At 32.3% G+C, this 6,000-nt stretch overlaps 2 non-coding genes across 2 annotated transcripts; one reads left to right on the top strand and one right to left on the bottom strand.

Moving 5' to 3' along the window:
- Positions 1 to 587: 587 nt before the first annotated feature.
- TRNAG-UCC (transfer RNA glycine (anticodon UCC)) lies at positions 588 to 659 on the bottom strand. The gene has a single exon. It is a non-coding gene; the product is annotated as a tRNA-Gly (tRNA).
- Positions 660 to 5,702: 5,043 nt separating this feature from the next.
- On the top strand, positions 5,703 to 5,774 carry TRNAG-UCC (transfer RNA glycine (anticodon UCC)). The gene has a single exon. It is a non-coding gene; the product is annotated as a tRNA-Gly (tRNA).
- Positions 5,775 to 6,000: the final 226 nt, after the last annotated feature.

A 6,000-nucleotide genomic window follows, 5' to 3' on the forward strand; every position in this document is an offset into this window, starting at 1 on the left:
TTTGGATACGTTATGACTAAGAGACTTATTTTTTGTGGAATATGTTTTTAATTTTTTGCGTTTTCTTCATTTTTATGAAATTTTCACGATTTTTAGGTTAATCGATCACATTGGAGATGGTTATGGATATGGGTATGGTTACGACTATGGCGTTAGGATTAAGGAAGTTTAATTGGTCCTTTAGTCATAACCATATCATCGGTTATTGAAGCCTCAACCTAAAATTTGTGATAATATCATAAACAAGAACAAAAAATTAATAACAAATTGCACAATTTATAAATCACCTGGTCACCATCACACATTTGTATATGTTATGAATATTGGGAGCGAAAAAATAAAACCCAATTGGTGGGATATGATATAGTTCTGGCATACCATAATGATGGCACCATTGATTAATTACATTGATTCTCATAAGGTTGGTTGGATCAGCAGTTTTATATGGGTATGGATAACGCAAGCCATTTAATAAATTTTTGATGTACATAAAGCTGAAAAACAATTTATATATATTTGTATTATATAAATTGTATAAAGTTAATAAAAATAATAAAATTAAAAGATATAAGGCAAAAAACTAACTGTGCGTCGGCCGGGAATCGAACCCGGATCAACTGCTTGGAAGGCAACTATGCTAACCATTACACCACCGACGCACATCTATCATGAGTGATAGATGCTATACTTAAACACGGGGTGCTAAGGAAAATAGGTCGAATGGAACAGAGTGCCACATAACATTGTTAATGAAACAGGGTCGCAGTAGTTTCATACACAAACCATATATATAATTATGTATGAACACAAATCACCTACCCAGATTGTGCATTCACGAGTTAAAAATTGCCCATAAAAAACAGCTGAACTAATGTTTACATGGGCAATGCGCCACCTTCTCTTATTCCATCATGATGTATGAATACTAGTTTGATTCACAATGACGAATACTACACACTACCCAGCCTGCGAAACGTAAACCAATACTGAATGCGCTTACAAAGCAAAGCCAAAATTATATAGGCATCTCATTTTTATTTTATGGCACTGGCCTTTATGTAAATCCACTGCATGTTATTTTTGATTACTGTTTACGACTAGTGTACTCTATTGCTATTCTACAACGCGTAACAAAGTTACACATCACATATTTACTAAAAACAATCATGTACATAATGGAAAACTGATTGCATAAGGTCGTATTCAAAAAAATACGACCTCAAACGTTTGTTTTTTCGTAAAATGTTATTTCTGCATATATCGAATTTTATTCGGAGCTGGGTACCCCGATGATGTTAGGGAGGCCTGGCAAATTCCAAATTTTCCAATTTAGTTTGGAGCTAAATCAGTTATATTCTTGGTTAAATTTCTTGTATATACCATGCTTTATATTCGCTTCACAGCCCATAAATTTAGCAGCGATGCATTTTTAGAGAGCTGTTTTCTGCACAAAAAAGGAGGAACACTCAAATTTATGAGTAGTATAAAAGCCTTTTTTTGCAAACTTCTCTAGGGCAAAGCTTTGTCGGAACATTGTCAGGTTGAGGTTATCGACTAGACAACATCTTTGACTGCTTTCAACCACACAGAAAACATTTCACAGTAAATAATTTAATAATGTTGGTGAATCTCGGATCCTGTGAAGGAAAATCATCAAAGCAAATATTTTTTAAAGATAACGGTAATTGGATAGTTAAAAAAGTAAGAACGCTTGAAAAGTTAAATGACAATGTAAAACTGATTATATGCCTTATTGAAATCCCAAGCAATATAAGTTGGTATATGTTTTAAACAGCATGGAGCATCGTTCCGTGGTATATAATTGTTATAAACAAAATGTTTATAATAAAATGTTGCTAAAAGGAAACAACTTAAGGGTGTCTTACAATTTTGATAAGTAATGAACGTATGCATGTGCGCTGTTCATATTCCAAGCTCTTAATGAGTTTCCACAAATTTAATGAAATAAAAAAAAAATCTTCGGAAAAAGCATTCGAAAATATAAGTAAATGCTAAAAAAAAACATATTTTTTGTCCGTTTTCTTATTCCGTTTACGGTAACTAAAATGTGCGAGCGAAATTTACGCAAGAAAAAATGTATTTAAAAATAATTTTTTCACATATTTACACTTTCACTTATTTACATCAAATTATCGGACTAAATTTTCCTTCTGGTTTCAGACCAAATTCCTATCACTTTCTGGATGTATTTTAGCTCCGATTTTATACATTCTCACATCTTTATCAATGAGAAATGCATTATTGATATTACAAACATTGTTATGCTATATATTTTGACCAATTTATAACTTTTTCTTTCTTTAACTAAAATCCATATAGCGATATGCAATAATAATTCAGAATTAATAAGTAGTTTATTTCAAGTTGTGAAAAGCATGTATTTCTTAAATATATGTGTTTCTTAAATATGGTGAACTTAGCAGAATAAAGCCTAAAAATTATAAAAGCAAATGTATGTACATATGCTGACTTTATCTACTATATATATCTTCATTTTTATAAGCTTTTATTTAGTTTCACTTTTGTTGTCTGTAATGGAATCTTGCAAGTTAAATTTGATACACTTCCCGGTGTCCGATTGAGCTGAAATTTTGCACACATGTATAACTCCGATGACAATGCAATATTACTTTGTTAGAATTCGATAAATTAATCGATAACACAGTTATCGGTAAAGATTTGTATTTACTTTGGCATAACAGCCTAAGTCCCATACAAACCCGCCGGTACCTATCCGTGGATTGTGATATTTGGACGTGGTGAATCACGCGTGTCACGCGTGGTGAAACTCAACGCTTGCGAAAAGCGGTGACACAACCCTCTGTTGTATTTCTGTGTATAACCAACATAGCTGAATTTTTAAGGCTGTTTAACTCTGTAATCTCTTCTGTAATTTATTTTGCTTTTGGAAAAATTACCTATTTTAAAAAAGCTGGCTAAAAAATATTGGCATAACAGCTTAAGTTAAATCAAGAATGGAAAATCTTGGAAAATTTGAGCAGATCGGTAAGAAATTAGCGACATTCCATCAACTAAGCAGCACTTTAGCAATACTACTGTTATTATTTGGCCGCTCAAACACACAAATATTAATTGTGCATTAAATCTAAAATATACAAATACACCATAATAATTCACACGGCCAAAGCCATAATAATTCACATGGGTCATCAATTCTTTCTCTGATTCAAAATCTGAACTACCAGCGCTACCGTCAACAGCTCAGTGTCATCATTGCCAATAGCGCCAATAACACCAAACTCGTGCCTGACACACAAAAGGCGTTTCACTCAATAGCGCAAGTAAAATGTACTACGCACTCACTACTAAGAAGCGTCAAAAATTCGCTTGGAGTAATTTCGTCAATGAGCTACCATTGAGCTGGCACCGCATTGGCGCTGGCGCCATGCAATTTACATCACTAAAATTGCGCGAATGCCCAGGCTCATGACTTCAATACTTATATTTACAATGCTTTAAACATTAAATACACCTCTGAAGTTGCTGCGCATAAAATGTGTACTAATAAATTCCAATACGCATTATACGCAGATGTAACTGATATATGTGTTTTTGTTTCACCCCCTATACTTATATTTAGAGCTTTTCTAAGAACAAGCTTCTATTACTTGTTAATAAAACGAACTAAAAAGTAAAAAATAAAATTAAAGAAAAAAAAACTTTTTTAAAAATAAGCTTTTATTATTTTGGTTAATAAAATTAACTAAAAAGTAAACAATAAATTGACTCTAAAGAAATATAACACTTTATAAGTTCATTGTAAGCTTAAACGATAATTAGGCTTTTTCGTCTGCGACAAAAAAATTCTATATTGTACATAATTATATATTTTTAACATTAAAACTTTACACCTAAATTATTAAATCTTACAGTTTATATTACAGTCCTAATTGTTCTAATAAAAGCGTGTTACATTGCGATAGCAAGAAAATGAGATCCTAAATGTTCTTAATTATACCATCAAAATTTAACACGTTTTTTATTAGAACAATTAGGACTGTGATATAAACTGTAAGATTTAATAATTTAGGTGTAAAGTTTTAATGTTAAAAATATATAACTATGTACAATATAGAATTTTTTTGTCGCAGACGAAAAAGCCTAATTATCGTTTAAGCTTACAATGAACTTATAAAGTGTTATATTTCTTTAGAGTCAATTTATTGTTTACTTTTTAGTTAATTTTATTAACCAAAATAATAAAAGCTTATTTTTAAAAAAGTTTTTTTTTCTTTAATTTTATTTAATACTACCGGTCAATGAAAATGAGAAATCTTGAGTCGGCCAAACGGATATACATATATATATAGTGGTTTTTCAACTGTTTTCGCAAATAACAATTAATGTAAGGCGCGATAATCTCCGAAGTGATTTTAGGCCGAGCTTCTCTTCCAATTTGCGTTGCGCTCATTTTAATTTTTCCTACAAATTGGTGGGACGGGAACCTACTTGTTTTATGCGGACTGCGAAAGGCATCTACAAGGCAGTTAAATTTTCAGTGAGAATCTTTTAATAACAGAAATACACTCTGAGTGCTTGCCAAACACGGCCGAGGGGCGGCCCCGCTTAGAAAAGTTTCTTCTAATTGAAAAAACAAGTTTCTACGCTTTTGATGTTGCTTTACCACGGCGGCCGCAAATAACAATTGGTTTTATAAAATTGGGTCAAATTATACGAAAAATTCATATAACACATTTTTTTAATGAATTGAATTTTGAAATTGAAAATTATTCTTTTTTGACAAATCTCTCTGGCCACAAATCAGTCCAACTCGAGCGTTTACATATATTTTTCAGATACGAAAAACCATGGAAAAATATACTTTCAGTAAAAGGTACGCTTCTCTGCTGGATGGTATAGAACTGCTTTTCGGTACTTGTGGGCATCGTCCCTCTAAAGTGTACCAATATGAAATAAATCAGGGATGCACCTTAACGTTAAGCTAATCGTTTATAAAAAAATTTCCACCGTTTCCGTTGAAACACTTCGAAATATTATCGATAAAGAAATTATCAAGATAAATTGTATCTCGTTTTTAACCGAAACGAAAAGCTTTCGTTAACGTTAAAAACGTTAACGAAAACGTGATACTTTATGTTTGAATTATGCTGGCAATGCTATAGCCATGGTGAAGCCGTAAGGTGGCAACAACGAGCGCACATACACACACAAACTCTATGTAATTTGTTTGTGTAATTCGTTGGTGGTAATGTCAAAAATACTCTGAGAAATGTTCGTACTGTCAAAATTCATGAGAAAAGTTGCAATCAGCTTGGATAATGCTTTCACCTTTAATGACTCCGCCATCAATCAGCTTTGCCAGCATAGTTTGAAATTAATAATCAACATAAACGATTTGATTTCGTTTTGATATGGCAGAAAACGAAACGAAAACATTTCGTTAATTTGACGATCTTAACGTTAATAAACGAAACGAAATGACTTCGTTTCGTTTATTAACGTTGATTATCGTAACGAAATGATATCGTTTCGTTGGTTAAGCATGCCTGAAATAAATATAATATATAATATATATAGTGGTTAGCGATATGGTTGCACTGATAATTATTTATATATTTTCATGCATGCGCGTTTAGTCACTTTATTGTGAATTTCCATCCCTGGAAATAAGTGAGCACTTCGACACGTGAGTTATATGTGCGTCGGTGGTGTAATGGTTAGCATAGTTGCCTTCCAAGCAGTTGATCCGGGTTCGATTCCCGGCCGACGCACATTAGTTTTTTCTTTTTATTTTTTTTTTTTATTACAGTCGTACCTAAATTATTATAACCTAGCAGAGTGCAAAATAATAAAAAAATAAAGCAAGCGAACTTTAGGCTCGCCTTGTAATTTCACCAGGCGAAAGCACCGAGCGGTTGATAAATAAATTTTCACAGCTAGTTAGATCTTGATGTTGGAAAATAGAAGAAAGGTTAGAAATGAATTAAAATAGTGATT

This window comes from Eurosta solidaginis, chromosome 1 (assembly GCF_040869045.1).
Source record: "Eurosta solidaginis isolate ZX-2024a chromosome 1, ASM4086904v1, whole genome shotgun sequence".
Taxonomy (NCBI): domain Eukaryota; kingdom Metazoa; phylum Arthropoda; class Insecta; order Diptera; family Tephritidae; genus Eurosta; species Eurosta solidaginis.